The sequence below is a fragment of the Lepus europaeus genome, chromosome 7, assembly GCF_033115175.1.
Source record: "Lepus europaeus isolate LE1 chromosome 7, mLepTim1.pri, whole genome shotgun sequence".
Lineage (NCBI taxonomy): Eukaryota > Metazoa > Chordata > Mammalia > Lagomorpha > Leporidae > Lepus > Lepus europaeus.
The window spans coordinates 77457780-77477471 of record NC_084833.1 but is presented as its reverse complement, the minus strand read 5'-3'; positions in this window follow the sequence as shown (position 1 = coordinate 77477471).

Here is a 19692-nt window from a genome sequence, read left to right as displayed (position 1 = left end):
CCAAGCACCAGGTTGGCCCAGTCATTTAGTGACCAAAGTGCCCCTCCACTTCTTGAGGAACTGTCTCTGAAGTAAAAGGTAGATGAAATCACTGTAAATTGCATGGATGGTCTCCAACTTTATTTTTTTGTTATCATGAAGTATCTTTGGACTTGAAATTTAAAAGGCCAGAATTTAGGGGCCAACACTGTGGCATAGTAGGCTAAGCCTCTGCCTGAGGCGCTGGCATCCCATACAGGTGCTGGTTTGTGTCCCAGCGGCTCCTCTTCTGATCCAGCTCTCTGCTTGTGGCCTGGGAAAGCAGTGGAAGATGATCCAAGTGCTTGGACCCCTGAATCCATGTGGGAGACCTGGAAGAATCTCCTGGCTTCAGATTGGCCCAGCTCTAGTTGTGGCCATTTGGAGCGTGAACCAGCTCCAAGAAGAACTCTCTCTCTCTCTCTCTCTCTCTCTCTCTGCCTCTTTGTAACTCTGCCTCTCAAATAAATACATAAAATCTTTTATTTAAAAAGGCCAGAATTTAGATTTGTGTTATGCAATTACCATTAACAAAGCATTCTCTTTGGATCTTTATTTATTGAAAACCAAAGATGCGTATTAATACTCCTTGCCCCACTGACTATACAGAGTGATTGTGAGAGACAAATCTGACAAACACTACTAATACTAGTATAGCTAAGACAAATAAAATGCTTACCATATATAATATCTACTTAACTGCTTTGCATGATATTGACATTAACCATCTTTTCTCCTGTCATATAGGTGCCAACTTATTCCCATTCACAAATAAAGAAACTAAGAAAGAGAGAGAAAACATCTTGCCCTAAGCTCACAGAACTGTAAGAAATAGACCATAGAACATGGACTCTTAACCATTCCTGATATGACTGTGAAAATACTTAGTAACTATATCCAAACATAAGATATTATTGCCAACCACTGCATTTAACACCAGAAAATGTTAGTCAGACGATTATTTCAAATGAAATGTGATTAAGCATTTGGATTTTCAGACTCTGGTTTTGTTATCAGTAGTTGTAGAAAAGATGTATTCAATTCTGGCTCCAATTTGTTTCATGGGTGCCTTTGGAAAACATTTGGTTTGGCTTTTGTAACAAATATTTTGACATCTCCATCAGAAATTAATGCTTTGTTTGGGTTCATTCAATTTCATGATTCATGAAATGTGTGTAATTTATTGCTGCTTTGGGACCTCAGTTTCACTCAGTACTAGCTCCAGTGCAAAGTTCTGTGAGAAAAGAGAAGGAAAGCATGAGAAAAAATGGTGAAGCTACTTGGATCAACGAACAAAAGGACCAGGCAGAGAGCCAACATGGGGAAGAGAATCTTGGTCATTTCCCAAAGAAATATGTTTACTAGAAAGAGTCTTTAAGCAAGGCTCTTTCATTTATAGGAGAGCTACCAAACTGACTTAGCAAAATGGGAGGGAGGTATTATTAGTATGTCTTAAAGTATGTAATGTAGGGCATGGGGTACAGCTGGTTACTGGGGGAGCTGGGCTGGAAATCTTAGAAAATGACAAGGATCTTTATTAAGAAGTTGTACTGTTAATGTTTCAGTGGTTGTAAGTGCGACAAGTTCACCTGTAATTTTCTGATTCCAATAAAGTTTAACATACATATGAAACAAGTTTAAAATACAGTTTTATCTTTTTGTAGCAGTTTGGGTGGTTAAACTTAAATTCAGATGTTCACCTTGCTCTACTAGACTATTTCTCGAAGGGAGACTAAAGGTGCCCAGAGTGTTTGTTCAGTCAAAACTGGGCAGCAGAGTATGACAGGGGAAGGGGGTGTGGCATGGCAAGACACCAAACTATCTCATATCCTTCACTAGCCCTGACCAATTGTGAATGTAAGGGGTACGAAACAGCACAGGGCAGGCGACTTCCCTTCACAAAACCTGAGCTCTTCTTTGAAATATCAGACTCTTTAAAGAAGAAATTAAATACCTCGCAGTACAGTAGAGGCAAGTAGCACAATAAGAACTTAGAGAAAAATGAAGTCAAACAACTGTCTTAGGAGAGGGTTCCTGGGGGAACTGAGTCATGACCTGGGCCTGGGAGGATTTCTGGATTCGGATATGGTTAAGGAAAGGCCATTCCACATAGGAAAGAGTCCATAGACTCATTCACAGAACAAGTAGTAACTGAAATTCTCTTTTGTGGCAGATCTTGTACTTGGATATGCATGGATGGTGCTCCATAATTTCTTAAGGAATGGATGGACACACAATCTAGACAAATGTTACAGGGGTGCAAGGAAGCTTCAGAAAGTTCATGGAAAGTGGCAGTAAAAGATAAATTTACTTTAGGACAAAAATTTTAAAATTCATGCATAATGCTCTCATAATATGCATTTTCTGTGAACTTTTTGAGGATGCCTCATTAGAGAACAATAAAAGCTAAAAATTTAAGATGAGGAGCTATTATGGAGGGGTTTGAAAGCAACTTCATGGACTTTCAAGAAACAGAACACTGTCAAATGTGCTTAAATTAAGAAATGACACGAAAAATTTGACATTTAAAGAAGATAAATTCATCTGGAATATGTAACCAGGAGGAAGAGAAGCCAGCCAGAAGAATATGGCCACAGACTTGGTGTGAATTACAGAGAACTGGATCCAACTTGTTAGCAGAGCACAGACAGAAGACTGGCGTGAATGATCGTCTTAGTCCCTAAAGGCTGCTATAATAAAATACCCTAGACTCTAGGGTAGCTGATAAACCCCAGAAATGTATTTCTTATAGTTCTGGAGGCTGGGAAGTCCAAGAACAATGTGTCAGTAGATCCATATTTAGTGAGGGCTTGCACTCTGCTTCAGAAGTGCAACCTTCTTACATCACCCTCACATGGCGGAGAGGCAAACAAGCTAATTTAAACCCCTTTTATAACAGAACTAATCTCATCCATGAGTGCGCCACCATTGTGACCAAATCAACTCTTAAATTAACTTTTAACACGATTGCAGGGGGACTAAGTTTCAACATATCAATTTTGGGAGGATACAGATATTCAGACCTCAGCAATGATATCCTAAAGACAAAGACAAGAACGCGGTAAGTCAGTGATCTTCATACCATAGGGAAGGTGCTATACAAGTTGGGAGGAATGTGCTTGAACATCTTCCTAAATATGATGTGTTGATGACAATAAGTAGCAAACACTTAAAATCCTAATTGCAACTCTATGTATGACACAGGACATTTGTTTTCTTGTCCTCTTTTATGTTTTCTTGACTAACTCATTTCTGGCACCTGATTTTGAAACGATGCATAGAAACTGGTCTAACTGCAGGTTTCATCTCGAGGGACTGACAAGTCTGTACTTGGAAGCTATTGTTAAGCAGAGGATGGTTGTCTTGAAATTGAAAGGCACTCCTGCATGGCATGTAACAGCTGGCTGCTTCCCCTACAATACATGATTCTTTTACCGGCACATTGCTTTACTAATTGGGGCTACTTTCAAGAGAGGCTTCCACACTGAGTTAATGGCCCTGGCTGAGCAGGTGAGAGGAACAGGGAACAATGCCCAGTAATCTAGGATGAGAGCCAGCCCCATTTCACCCCACCCAAGGGAAATAACAATTTATTTGTTTCTTCTTCACCCACAGAGTAAGGTGTGCTCTGAGAACAAAGCACCACAGATTTACATCCAGCTTATAGCAGAAAAGCTCATTTGAGCTGGATTACTTTTAAAAAGTATGTTACCCACTGCAAAATCACTACCTTTCCTTTCCAGGAAACAAGCAGCTTTTCCACCTCTTAAGCCTCTTTCTCTGGCCAGAGTGTGGAAGACAGCAATACCTTGTTTCCTCCAGTCCCTTTTTTGAAATTTTTGTTTTCATCAGAAGAAGGTGAGTGTCTTCACACAGGGTCAGACCAGAAAAATCGCTCCAGAGGGCAAAGCAAATAGACTTAGTATTAGGATTTCCCCTGAAGCTCACTTTCTGTTTTGTATTGTTTTGTTTTACCCTTTGAACAGGATAATTTTAATATAAACAGGACTGCAAAGCCATGACAGCTGAGCTGTGGCTGGTATTCAATAAATCTGGTTGCAAGATGGAAAATTCAATCCTGCTGATGCAAAATTTTCAGATGATTCCTCTCAAGTGGGATTTGGGGTCCATAAAGTCAAAGCAGCTTGGGAAATGATTGTGTTTTTCATTTCACATTAAATCCACGATCAAATTCAACCTCATGGTTGGAGTGAAATAATAGCCTCTAAGGTGCTATTTTCAGTTTCAGGAGCTCCCCAATTTTAATCTGTCCTCAGTGCCTCCATTAACTGCAAAGCACTGTGACATCACTTAGGAGAGAAGCCAGAGAGGTTTTAATTAGATTCTTACTAGCTACACATGGCATGAAACCCACACTATAGCAATTTACGGCTAAACATTTCACAAATGCAGGCACTGACTCCCTAATTCCTCACAAGAACTAAGATTTGGGATTGAGGAAGTTGAGGTTCACAAGACAAATTTGAGGTTCTGAGAAGTTAAGCACATCATCTAAGGTCACCTGGCAATGAGTAGGACCGAGGCACTGCACAGGTCTGTCTGACTCCAAGGCCGATGTTCTTGGCACCACATGCTTCTGCCTTAGCAATGTGAAATAACAGATGCTGCTCAAATTAAAATTACATGGAGTTGTGATAAGCAGATTGGCATGAGCAGTGAAGTGGGTGGGACAGATGCTGAACAGAGGCAGAAGTATGTGTACAGTCTGAGGGGAATCAGGACAAACAATCAAAGAATGTGCCTGTGAGAAGTATCTGTTGCTCTTGAAATGTTGAGGCGTTTTGTTGAAATAGAATCTCATTTCTCTGTAATGAGAAACAGTCAGAAATTTAGTGAAATATGCTTAGTGCGGCTATGGGAAATGCTATTCAAAGCTACAGGGAGGGTAGGGCATTTGGCACAGCAGTTCAGTCTCCAGCCTGGGATGCCTCCATCCCATATCGGAGTGCCTAGTTTGAGTCCTGGCTGCTCCACTTCCAGTCTAGCTCCCTGATAATGCACACCATGGGAGGCAGCAGATGATGACTTGTGTATGTTGGTCCCTGCCACTCATGTGGCAGGGTGGACTTACAGGCTCCCGGCTTTGGTCTGCAACAGCAGACCAAATAAAAATGGACAAAATGTTTAATTTTTTTCAAATAAAAATAGAAAAAAAATGTTTAAAAAGTTATAGTGTGCCTGTTCCCAGGAAGACCGACTAAGTACAGGAAAACATTTAAATTGTACCTTTTGTTAAAAGGAGTACATAGAATTTTTTCAACACTCTTGGCTAATAATAGAATAGAACACCTCAGAGGAAAATGACATTTTATTGCAGAGTGACATCCCACTTTCTCAATAATGAATAGAAAAACAATAGCAACCAAGTCCTTCCTCCAAAAATATCAACAAAATGAAAATTTTGAAAAAGAAATAAAATGACTGGGATCTTCTAATAAATTGTGTTGTATTTTCCAAGCAAATATTTGGAGGAAGTCCGTTCCTTTTCCTAATATTATTTTAGCCTGTTTATGTTTCTACTAACTATAAATACTAATTTTTGTGGTAAATTTTTAAATGGTTTAAAAAATTATATAGAAGCAAACATAATCACCCAAACATAAATATTGTTAACACTTCAATAAATAAATCTTTTACAGAAAATGGGGCCAAGGCTGTGGCATAGTAAGCTAAGCCTCCACCTGTGATGCCAGCATCCCATATGGGCACTGGTTCGAGTTCCAGCTTCTCCGCTTCCAATCCAGCTCCCTGCTGATGGCTTGGGAAAGCAGCGGAAGATGGCCCAAGTGCTTGGGCCCTTTCGTGGAAGACCCAGAAGCTCCTAGATCCTGACTTCAGATCTGCCTGGCTTTGGCCATTGCCGCCATTTGGGAAGTGAGCCTGTGGATGGAAGACCTCTCTGTCTCTGTCTCTCTCTCTAACTCTGTAACTCTGCCTCTCTAAATAAATGAATCTTAAAAAAACAAAAACAAAAACAAAAACAAAACGCTTCTATGAACATTATTTTTTTTAAAAAAAAGATTATTTATTTGAAAGGCAGAGTTACAACTTACAGAGAGAGAGGTAGAGTGAGGTCTTCCTTGATGGTTCACTCCCCAAAAGGCCACAATGGCCAGAGGTGGGCAGGTATGAAGGCAGGAGCCAGGAGCTTCTCGGTCTTCCATGCTATGGTCCAAGCACTTGGGCCGTCTTCCACTGCTTTCACATGTGCATTAGCATAGAGTGAGTTCAAAATGGAGCAGCCAGAACTTAAACTGGTGCCCATATGGGATGCCTGCCCCACAGATGGTGGCATTACCATCTACACCACAACATTGGCCCTTCAATGAACATTATTCTGTACTGCATGTAGTTCTTTGTCTCATTCTGTGTGTCTCTCCACACATGCACATATACATCCCCATTTTATTAATCTTTGCAGGTTTCCATGAATATTTTTCCAAATTTTCTACTATCCTGTGGCAGCTTAGCATTTCAATGTACAGATGGATGAATAAAATAATAGTACATATTAAACATCCTGCCAATTCATAACAAGTGCCTTTCTCTCTTTGTTTTTTAAGTCCCTACCTTACCTAACACTGATGTTGCGTACCTATTCCACATCCTTCTTTGCACTGTTCTTCCTAGTATTACTGTGTGCCCTTCTTCTCTCATCACCACAGAATAATTTATATACTATAAAAGTTATTCCAAGAAAACACAAGGAAGAGGGAGACAGAGGGAGAGATTGAGAGAGGGAGAGAGACTACTGCATCTATAAATCAAAGGCTTTATGGAGATGGACTCTAAAAGATAAGATTGACTTTGAAGAACTAGTTGGACTGAACATGTGGTATGACATTCCAAAAGTAGGGAATAACACCAATATGGGCACTGGGTCCAGACAAAGCATTTAATCAGCTGACACTGATGTGTCAGTTACCTGAAAGAAAGTGACAACTGGAGGTTGGAGTCACATTTTAAAAGATATGTATGAGGCCAGCACTGTAGTACAGTGGGGTTAAGCTGCCACTTGCAATGCAGATATCTCATATTGCAGCACCAGTTCAAGACCCCACAACTACGTTTCCAAAGCAACTTTCTGCTAATGTGTCTGGGAAGACAGCAAGAGATGATCCCTGCCATCTATGTGGGCGACCAGAATGGTGTTCCTGGCTCCTGCCTTCTGTCTGGTCCAAACCTGGCTGTTGCAGCCATTTGGGGAATAATCCAACAGATGTCTCTCTCTTTGTCTCTTTCTGTCTCTGCCTCTCTCTGTTTCTCCTTTTCTTTCTGTTCTGCCTTTCAAGTAAATATTTTTTCCTTAAAAATAGGGCATGTATAATTTGAGGGGATTGTCATGGTAGGAAGGAGTGAGGGTAGGTGATGAGAGTTTTTGAAGGTTTTAAGTAGGAGGAAGATAAAATAATCTCAAAAGTATTTCTCTCACCCTCAACTCCCTACTTCCTTCTTGAGTGATTTGTTGCAAGAGAGTTTGATGGAGAGAGACCCAGAGCCTGTTAACAGCACTGGGATAAGGAGGCTGCAGAAGGGGGAGCATGGTGCCTATGCTCCATGCAGGAGCCTAGCACAGTCACTACGGTATATGGATCAGGCTGCCTGTTTGGAATTCTTTCTCCAAGCTTTAATAGCTGTGTGGTCTTGTGCAGTTACTTAATGAAATGCATGCTTATTTTCATGTTTGAAAGAAGTATTTTAAAGGTGTGGTGAACACAAGAGACATCTCAGAGATAGAGTCAGTGGGACATTCAGGGTGAAAGATTAATGCTATGAAATAAAGGAAGTAAATACAACTGCAACATTTCAAGCTCAGGTTACTAAGAAGGTATTAGAAAGAGAGCTAGGCTAGGACAAGGGCAAAGCAGATTTGCATAGGGAGCCCATGAATAATGTTGAAGTCATACTAGATGGATTTTGAGGTACAGAAAGGAAATTCATGAAAAAAATTGCAGCTGGATGTTGGAAATATGAAATGGACTGAGGAACCCAAGTGAAAATATAGACTTTGGAGTCAAGAGCTTAGTATGTCATTAGAAATGATTGAGATGTGATTATATGAAAATTCTAGGCTTGAAAGGGATATAGCACATGCATCCAAATATCTATCAGAAGTATCTAATATGTGCATGGAAGTGATATAATTTTAACATTGGTCCAAATAACAAAAATCCACTTTACACACAACTTAAAATTGCTTTTTATTATATCCAGGAAAACGCTGATAATGCTGTGTTTCTGACACTCCAATCAGCCTGTACAATAATTTCCAAATGATGATTTTTTTTCCAATTGGGCTAAATAAATAATGGCAAATGCACTACTTAATGATCTTCAAAACAATTAAGACACAAACACATCGGAGAATTCTGTTGCATTTAATCATCAGAGAAATAATAAATAAAACCATTCTCTGATGATTAAAATGAACTTGACAAATCAGTTACAATTTAATCTCCAGAACAGAGTTTGAAGGCTACAAAATTCTTTTTTCTAAAGATTTTATTTATTTATTTGAGAGGTAGAGTTACAGATAGTGAAAGGTAGAGACAGAGAGAGATCTCCTTCCATTGGTTCACTCCCCAGTGGCCGCAACAGCGAGAGCTGCACAGAACAGAAGCCAGGAGCTAGGAGCTTCTTTCGGGTCTCCCATGGGTGTGCAGGGGTCCCAGAAATTGAGCTATCTTCCACTGCTTTCCCAGGCCACAGCACAGAGCTGGGTCAGAAGAGGAGCATCCGGGACTAGCACTGGCGCCCATATGGGATGCAGACATCGCAGGTGGAGGATCAACCTACTGCGCCACAGCGCCCGGCCCCGAGTCTACAAAATTCTAACAAGACATGGTTATAGGTTAGTTGTTAAATTCTGAGAGAATGCACGGAAAATCATAGAAAAAGTACTTAGCTACAATTTCAAAAAATAGGGGTTTTGTTTGTAAGCTCTGATTAATTTAATGATTTTGGTCAAATCACTATGCTTCCCTGAACCTCAATTTCGTTATTTGTGGTTTCATTATTTGTATATTTAAAATATCTTTTGTGATACTGTGATAAAAATGAGACACTGCAGGTAGAAATAATTCATGATCTGCTGGTCAGTTTTGTTAACATGTAGAGATGAGGTAAGTTTGGTGTCAGTGTCAAAAAGACTGAGCCTGAGAGCCAAGATATATCAGCACAATTTCACCATTGCTTTGGTGTGTTTTAACTTTCCATGTATCAGAGACTGGATCTCAGCCTTGCAGGCTCATCGCAGGGAAGACAGATCCATTTCTCAGTGACGGACTCATACACAAGTCAATAAAACAGTCGAGAAGCCAAATCCCGATGCTGTCATTTGTAACATCAAATCATGATCTGAGATAATTGAATACGTGAAATAGAAATTCTATTATATTTTCTCCCTTGTGGCAAGGATTATAGATATTAATATTGATAATGATATTTTGAAATATGGAATTAAAGCCTGAGGAATGACATAGAATCAGAAATGTAACAGTATGATGCTATTGACTGACCTGTGGCAGGAATTTTATAATAGAGGATATCTTTTATTTGTGTAAGTACCTGTTCCCTTGGACAGTATTTAGCACTCATGGCTCAAAGCTCACATCTGGAATTCTTTTTCTTTTTTTTTTTAAGATTTATTTATTTTTATGTGAAAACCAGAGTTACACAGAGAGAGGAGAGACAGAGAGAGAAAGAGAGGTCTTTCATCCACTGATTCACTCCCCAATTGGCCATACGGCCAGAGCTGCACTGATCCGATGCCAGGAGCCAGGAGCCTCCTCCAGGTCTCCCATGCAGGTGCAGGAGCCCAAGGACTTGGGCATCCTCTACACTTTCCCAGGCCATAGCAGAGAGCTGGATGGGAAGTGAAGCAGCTGGGACTAGAACTGGCGCCCATATGGGATGCCAGTGCTTCAGGCCAGGATGTTAACCCGCTTTGCCATGGCACTGGCCGTGGGAATTCTTTTTCTAGTCTGAAATGAGTGACTCAGCACTATTGCAAAATCCCATCTTTAATATGTGTATTACTCAAGGTTCTCCCAAGAGATAGAAAGAAAGGATTGGATATGGAAATGGTTTATGTGAGTTTGGAAACTGGGAAATCCCATATTCTGCCCTTTGCACACTGGAAGCCCAGTATAGCTGCAGGCCTGGGGACCAGGAAAACTAAAGAGGTTAAGCCTCATCTTAACTCCAAGAAATCAGATGTCCAGGAGCAGGAGAATATAGATGTTGTATCTTAAGCAGAGAGAGAGAAATCCTTCCTTCTGTTTTGTCCTATTTGGGTCCTCAGCAGGTCCAATGATGTCCACCAGCTGAAAGCAGATCTTCTTTACTCAGTGTATGACTAGAGTCAGATGCTAATCTCTTCTGGAAACACTCTCAAACACATACTCAGAAACAGTATTTTACAAGCACTTGGGCATCCCGTAAACCAGACAAGTTAGCACATAAAATTAGCCATTGTGATATTCATTACAACATTTATTCTACCTTTTAATATTTTTGCCCCAAAATTATACAAAATATTTATAGGTGTTTTATTCAATTTCCTGAGGAAATATATCCCCATGTATATTTTCTTTTTTTAAATTTTTTTTATTTAGTAAATATAAATTTCCAAAGTACAGTTTATGGATTACAATGCCTTCCCGCCATAATTTCGCTCCCACTCTCACCCCTACCTTCTCCCACTCCCTCTCCCATGCCATTCACATCAAGATTCATTTTCAATTATCTTTATATATAGAAGATCCATTTAGTATATATTAAGTAAAGATTTCATCAGTTTGCACCCACACAGAAACACAAAGTGTAAAATACTGTTTCAGTACTAGTTATATCATTACTTCACATTGGACAACACATTAAGGACAGATCCCACATGAGAAGTAAGTACATAGTGACTCCTGTTGTTGACATAACAATTTGACACTCTTGCTTATGGTGTTAGTAATCTCCCTAGGCTCTAGTCATGAGTTGCCGAAGCTATGGAAGCCTTTAGGGTTTGCCAACTTTGATCTTATTCTGACAGGGTCATAGTCAAAGTGGAAGTTCTCCCTTCAGAGAAAGGTACCTCTTTCTTTGATGGCCCCGTTCTTTCCACTGGGATCTCACTTGCAGAGATCTTTTATTTAGGTTTTTTTGTTTGTTTGTTTGTTTGTTTTGCCAGAGTGTCTTAGCTTTCCATGCCTAAAATACTCTCATGGGCTCTTCAGCCAGATCTGAATGCCTTAAGGGCTTATTCTGAGGCCAGAGTGTTATTTAGGACATCTGCCTTTCTATGAGTCTGCTGTGTATCCCGCTTCCCATGAGGGATTGTTCTTTCCCTTTTTGATTCTATCAGTTAGTATTAGCAGACACTAGTCTTGTTTGTGTGATACCTTTGACTCTTAGACCTATCAGTGTGATCCATTGTGAACTGAAGATGATCACTTGGATTAGTGAGATGGCATTGGTACATGCCACCTTGATGGGATTGTATTGGAATTCCCTGGCACGTTTCTAACTCCAACATTTGGGGCAAGTCCGATTGAGCATGTCCCAAATTGTACATCTCCTCCCTCTCATTCCCACTCTTATATTTAACAGGGATCACTTTTCAGTTAAAATTTAAACACCTAAGAATAACTGTGTGTTAATTACAGAGTTCAAACACTAGTACTAGAACAAAAAAATAATAAAATAGATAAAGTATTATGTTGTACATCAATAGCCAGGACAAGAGTTGATCAAGTCACTGTTTCTCATAGTGTCCATTTCACTTAAACAGGTTTCCCCTTTGGTGCTCAGTTAGTTGTCGCCAATCAGGGAGAACATATATTTGTCCCTTTGGGACTGGCTTAATTCACTCAGCATAATGTTTTCCACATTCCTCCATCTTGTTGCAAATGACCGGGTTTCATTGTTTTTGACTGCTGTATAGTATTCTATAGAGTACATGTCCCATAATTTCTTTATCCAGTCTACTGTTGATGGGCATTTGGGTTGGTTCCAGGTCTTAGCTATTGTGAATTGAGCTGCAATAAACATTAATATGCAGACGGCTTTTTTTGTTTGCCAATTTAATTTCCTTTGGGTAAATTCCAAGGAGTGGGATGGCTGGGTTGTATGGTAGGGTGATATTCAGGTTTCTGAGGAATCTCCAGACTGACTTCCATAGTGGCTTAACCAGTTTGCATTCCCACCAACAGTGGGTTAGTGTCCCTTTTTCCTCACATCCTCTCCAGCATCTGTTGTTAGTTGATTTCTGTATGTAAGCCATTCTAACCGGGGTGAGGTGGAACCTCATTGTGGTTTTGATTTGCATTTCCCTGATTGCTAGTTATCTTGAACATTTTTTCATGTGTCTGTTGGCCATTTGGATTTCCTCTTAGAAAAATGTCTATTGAGGTCTTTGGCCCATCTCTTAAGTGGGTTGTTTGTTTTGATGTTGTGGAGTTTCTTGATTTCTTTGTACATTCTGGTTATCAACCCTTTATCTGTTGCATAGTTTGCAAATATTTTTTCCCATTCTGTTGGTTGCCTCTTCACTTTCCTGACTGTTTCTTTTGAAGTACAGAAACTTCTTAATTTGATGCAATCCCAAATGTTAATTTTGGCTTTGATTGCCTGTGCTTCTGGGATTTTTTCCAAGAAGTCTTTGCTGGTACCTGTATCTTTCAGGGTTTCTCCAATGCTCTCTAATAATTTGATGGTGTCAGGTCATAGATTTAAGTCTTCAATCCATGTTGAGTGAATTTTTGTGTAAGGTGAAAGGTAGGGGTCTTGCTTCATGATTCTGCACATGGAAATCCAATTTTCCCAGCACCATTTATTGAATAGACTGCCCTTACTCCAGGGATTGGTTTTGGATCTTTGATCAAATATAAGTTGGCTGTAGATGTTTGGATTGATTTCTGGTGTTTCTATTCTGTTCCATTGGTCTATTCATTTGTTTCTGTACCAGTACCATGCTGTTTTGATAAAAACTGCCCTGTAGTATGTCCTGAAATCTGGTATTGTGATGCCTCCGGCTTTGTTTTTGTTGTACAAGATTGCTTTGGCTATTCGAGGTCTCCTGTGTCTCCATATGAATTTCAGCATCATTTTTTCCAGATCTGAGAAGAATGTCTTTGGTATTTTGATTGGTATTGCATTGAATCTATAAATTACTTTTGGGAGAATGGACATTTTGATGATATTGATTCTTCCAATCCATGAGCATGGAAGATTTCTTCATTTTTTGATATCCTATTCCATTTCTTTCTTTAATGTTTTGTAATTTTCATTGTAGAGATCTTTAACGTCTTTGGTTAAGTTTATTCCAAGGTATTTGATTGTTTTTGTAGCTATAGTGAATGGGATTGATCTTAGAAGCTCTTCCTCAGCTGTGGCATTGTCTGTGTATACAAAGGCTGTTGATTTTTGTGCATTGATTTTATATCCTGCTACTTTGCCAAACTCTTCGATGAGTTCCAGCAGTCTCTTAGTAGAGTTCTTTGGATCCCCTAAATAAAGAATCATATCATCTGCAAAGAGGGATAGTTTGAGTTCTTCCTTCCCGATTTGTATCCCTTTAATTTCTTTTTCTTGCCTAATAGCTCTGGCTAAAACTTCCAGAACTATATTGAATAGCAGTGGTGAGAGTGGGCATTCCTGTCTGGTACCAGATCTCAGCGGAAATGCTTCCAAATTTTCCCCATTCAATAGGATGTTGGCCGTGGCTTTTCATATATTGCTTTGATTGTATTGAGGAATGTTCCTTTCATACCCAGTTTGCTTAGAGTTTTCATCATGAAAGGGTGTTGTATTTTATCAAATGCTTTCTCTGCGTCTATTGAGAGAATCATATGGTTTTTCTTCTGCAGTCTGTTAATGTAGTGTATTACATTGATTGTTTTGCGAATGTTGAACCATCCCTGCATACCAGGGATAAATCCCACTTGGTCTGTGTGGATGATCTTTCTGATGTGTTGTTGTATTCTATTGGCCAGAATTTTATTGAGGATTTTTGCATCTATGTTCATCAGGGATATTGGTCTGTAATTCTCTTTCAATGCTGCATCTTTTTCTGGCTTAGGAATTAAGGTGATGCTGGCTTCATAGAAAGAATTTGGGAGGATTCCCTCTTTTTCGATTGCTCTGAATAGTTTGAGAAGAATTGGAGTTAGTTCTTCTTTAAATGTCCGGTAGAATTCAGCAGTGAATCCATCTGGTCCTGGATTTTCTTTGTTGGGAGGGCCTTTATTACTGTTTCAATTTCTGTCTCAGTTATAGGTCTGTTCTATGTCTTCCTGGCTCAACTTAGGTAGGTTGTATGTGTCCAGGAATCTATAATTTCTGATAGATTTCCCTGTTTGCTGGCATACAAGTCCTTGTAGTAATTTCTGATGATTCTTTTTATTTCTGTGGTATCTGTTGTTTTTCATCTCTGATTTTATTGATTTGGGTCTTTTCTCTTCTTTTTTTAGTTAGTTGGGCCAATGGGGTGTCAATTTTCTTTATTTTTTCAAAAAATCAGCTCCTTGTTTAGCTGATTTTTTGTAATGTTTTTTTTTTATTCAATCCTGTTGATTTCTTCTTTGATTTTAATTATTTCTCTTCTCCTACTGGGTTTGGGTCTGGTTTGCTGCAGATTTTCTAGATCCTTGAGATGACTTGAAAGCTCATCTATTTGGTGCCTTTCCAATTTCTTGATGTAGGCACCTATTGATATAAACTTTCCTCTTAACTCTGCTTTTGCTGTATCCCATAGGTTTGGGTATGATGTGCTGTTATCCTCATTTACTTCCAGAAATTTTTTGATTTCTCTTTTGATTTCTTCTATGACCCATTGTTCATTCAGGAGCATGTTGTTCAATCTCCATGTGTTTGCATATGCTCTAGGGATTCCTGAGTTGCTAATTTCCAACTTCATTCCTCTATGGTCTGAGAAGCTGCATGGTATGATTCTAATTCTTTTGAATTTGCTGAGACTTGCTTTATGGCCTAGTATGTGGTCAATCCTAAAGAAGGTTCCATGTACTGCTGAGAAGAATGTAAATTATTTATGTGTAGGAGAAAAAGTTCTGTAGATATCTGTTAGATCCATTTGGGCTATAGTGTCATTTAAATCTACTGTCTCCTTGTTGATCTTCTGTCCTGTAGATCTGTCTATTTCTGAGAGTGGAGTATTGAAGTTCTCCAGTACTATTGTATTGGAGTCTAAGTCTCCCTTTAAGTCCCTTAACAAATCATTTAAATAAACCGGTGCCCAGTAATTAGGTGCATATACATTGATAATCGTTATATCTTCCTGTTGAATTGATCCCTTAATCATTATATAGTGCCGCTCTTTGTCTCTCTTAACAGTTTTTGTGTTAAAGTTTATGTTGTCCAATATTAAGATGGCTACGCCCGCTCTTTTTTCATTTCTGTTGGCATGGTATATCTTTTTCCAGCCTTTCACTTTCAGTCTGTATGCATCTTTGTTGAAAAGATGTGTTTCTTTTAAGCAGCAAAAAGATGGGTTTTGTTCCTTAATCTGTGTCTTTTAACTGGACAGTTCATGCCATTAACGTTCAATGTGACTACTGATAAGATATTTTCTAATATATGCTTTGAACTTCCTGTGATCTTTTGCTGTTAGGTTTCCCTCCCTTACCTTCTTTCATATTGATGACCATGTTTCTGTGTTTCTGTGTGTAGCACATCTTTAAGCATCTTTTGCAGGATTGGACGAGTGGTGACAAATTCTTTCAATTTCTGTTTGCTGTGAAAGGTCTTTATTTCACCTTCATTCACAAATGAGAGCTTTGCAGGATATAATATTCTGGGCTGGCAGTTTTTCTTTCTTAGTACCTGGGCTATATCTCGCCATTCCCTCCTAGCTTGTAGGGTTTCTGATGAGAAGTCAGCTGTGAGTCTAATTGGAGATCCACTGAGAGCAATCTTACGTTTCTCTCTTGCACATTTTAGAATCTTTTCTTTATGTTTCACTGTGTTGAGTTTGATTACAACGTGTTGTGGTGAGGATCTCTTGGTCATGTTTACTAGGGGTTCTATGAGCTTCCTGTACCAGGATGTCTCTGTCCTTCTCCAAACCCGGGAAGTTCTCTACAAGTATCTCATTAAAAGGGCCTTCTAATCCTTTCTCTCTCTCCATGCCTTCAGGAACTCCTAGAACCTGAATGTTGGGTTTTTTAATAGTGTCCTGTAGATTCCCAACAATATTTTTTAGATTTCTAATTTCCTCTTCTTTTCTTTGGTTTGACTGTGTACTTTCCTGTGCTCTGTCTTCTAAGTCTGATATTCTCTCTTCTGCTTCACCCATTCTGTTTTCAAGGCTCTCTAATGTGTTTGTCATTTGATCTATTGAGTTCTTAATTTCATTGTGATTTCTCTTCACTATCACACTTTCCTGTTCTACTAGTTTCTGCATTTCATTTTGATTCCTCCTTAAGATTCCATTTTCTCGAAGGAGACTTTCTGTCCTGGCCAGTAAGGATTTCCATAGCTCAAGCATTTGTTTTTGAAAACTTCTAATTGTTCTTATCATAAATTTTTTGAAATTTGTATCTTGCATTTCTTCCCTCTCATCATCTTCATAATCTTGGTTTGGGGTGTTTTGTTCATTTGGGGGTGTCATAATGTCTTCCTTGTTCTTGTTTCCTCAGCTTCTGTCTTTGTTGCTTGTCATTGTGGATATATTCGTTAGATTCTTCTTTCTTCTCTGTGGTGTTTTTTCTTGTTATACTATGGCTGTATTAAGTGGACTGTCTGCTTTTGATGGAGCCTTAGAGGCTTGAGATGGGTGTGGCCTAAGAGCTCTGTTTGGTTCCTCAGGGTTAAGGGTGTGCCAATGGTGACACTCCCAGGTTAGGCGTGGTAAATCTCTCTCTCTCTCTTTCTTTCTTTTTTTGATTCAAAAGGGAAGTAATTCAGCACAGCTTGAGTTCCAGTGGGGGTGTGTTGATCCTGCTGCGGGTGTCCCGAACCGTGGGGTCCCACGCTCTCCACACAGGTCCACTGTGAATCACTAGTTCCAGAAGAGTTTCCTCTGCTGTTTCTTCCCCTATTCTTCCTTGAACCTGTAGTATCTCCACTTTTATTAGATAGTCTTCCCGGACTATCAGTGTGCTCCCTTCCTCTTCCGCAATCTTGCCGCTCTCAGCACATACTGATTTCAACATCAAGAAATTGTTTGCCTCTCACCCTAGAGAAGGCCATGGAGCCCCATGTATATTTTCTCCCATTTCTAATTTCAACTATTTTTACTCTCTCATTCTTTTGCTTATGGTTTATAGTATTTTTACCGGCCTTTTCAAGTGACAACTTTAGCATTAATTTTTTATTATATTGCTTTTATTTTCATCAATTTCAAGTCATTATTTGATGTGACTTTCCTTTTGCATTAATTTTTTTCTTCTAAATTAGTTTATATATATATATATCTATATATATATGAAATTCCTTGATTTTAGTCTTCTTTTTCTTCAATAATGAAAATATTAAAACGTGTATTTTCTTCTGCTAATTGTACTAGCTGTTTCTGATAGGTCAGGTTTGAAGTGTTCCCATTTTGTCTTTTGACAAGAATTGTGTTTGCTGACTCAAAGTACTGATCCACTTTACTATTTATTTCTAATACATTGGCTTTCTATCATAAAATATTTTTAAAATCTACATTTGGAAAAATTATGTGTGTATTGTAGCTAAGCACATAACTACTTATGCTAGTGAAATATAGAAATATATTTGCTGTCTTTATATGAGCATCTAATATGAGCCTACTGCAAGTACTATAGGTAAATACTACAGATAAGGCAGTTAACAAAAAGCAGTGAACTAACCAGACAAAAATCCTTGACTTTGTGAAGCTCACATCCTAATTTAATGGAAAACACAACAATCATAACAAATAAATACAACATGTATCATCTTAGATTGATATCAAAAATATTTATTGACTAGTACAAATATCGAAAATTCTAAGTCTAAAAATGTCAACTTCATTATCTAAATCAAATACATATCAAACAATACACATTGTAGCACTAGCTATTCATCAAATCCTTCTTACAACTTTAAAATAGTTTATTCATTTTAGAAACCAGTAGTAATATCTCTTTTTTTAAAAGATTTAATTTATTTATTTGAGAGGTAGAGTTACAGACAATGAGAGGGAGAGACAGAGAGAAAGGTCTTCCTTCCATTGGTTTACTCCCCAGATGGCCGCAATGGGCAGAGCTACGCCAATCTGAAGCCAGGAGCCAGGTGCTTCTTCCTGGTCTCCCATGTGGGTGCAGGGGCCCAAGGGTTTGGGCCGTCTTCCACTGCTTTCCCAAGGCCATAGCAGAGAGCTGGATTGGAAGAGTGGCAGCCAAGTCTAGAACTGGCGCCCATATGGGATGCCGGTGCCACAGGCAGAGGATCAACCTACTGCCCCACGGCGCCGGCCCCCAGTAGTAATATCTTGACTGTAGACCGTCAGACAAATCAGTGCTTTTGCCTCCACCACATCTTGACAGATATTGACAGCCACATTAATATGTTTGACAAACACCTCTCAATAAGTTCATGGATTCTCTTAACAGAAATGTTAATGGTGTTGAATCTTCACTTCTTTTTAAAATTAAAATGTAATATTATTTATTTATTTATCTTATGTATTTTATTTTAATGGAACCAAGACACACACAGAGAGAGAAAGAGAAAGAGGGTGGGGAGAGAGAGAGAGAGAAATGGACAGATGGACAGAGAGAGCTCCAATCCACTGGTTTATTCTACAGCAGCAAGACTGCCATAGCAACCAGAGCTCAACCAGGCCAAAGCTGGGTTCTGAGAGCTCAATCCGAGTCTCCAATATGGATGTCAGGGACCCAACTACTTGATCCATCACTACTGCCTCTCAGGGTGTGCTTCAGCAAGAAGCTAGAAGTGGAAGTAGAGCTGGGACTGGACCCAGGCACACCTACGTGGAATAAGAACATCTCACCTGTAGTCTTACTTGCTATATCAAACATCCATCCCTCTTCATTTCCTCTGAAGCACAATTACAATCAAAATATTTTTCTGCTCCTTTAATGTTGAGATTTTAATATATTCAATTTTTCTACCTTTCACTAAGTGGAGGAAAAAATTTATTAAGTTAAGTGATAGAGATTGTTTATTAGAATGTAATTAAATAGTTATCTCAATTTTGCTAATTTTTCTTTTTTCAGTTAATTCATAGTACTCAGCAGAAGTCATTGGAGCTGACTTTCAGGACTCAATAAGTTGAAATAGGTACAAAACTTTTATTATATTTTTCGTGTTTGTCATAAGTACATTTTCATATAAATGTTAGGCAATATCAGCTTTTTGAAATTGTTACTTTGTTCTGTTTCGAATAGTGTATTATATTTATTCATTTTAGAGTTTCACTTCCCTTTCATGGATTCATTGTTTTGTTTTATTCGTTCAATTACTTTAACTGTTTATTGGATTAATCTATCAGTTTTAAGACTGATAAGTCTCACCTGGTGAAAGGAAAAAAAGCAGTTATCTCTGTTAAAATATAATTTGTAAAAAGTACATCTAGTACCAAATTTATTTCTCAATTTTTTTAATGACTTCTCTTCACAACTTTCATTAAGATAAGTAGCCAATGTCTAATACCATTCTTAAAGCACTTCTGCAGCT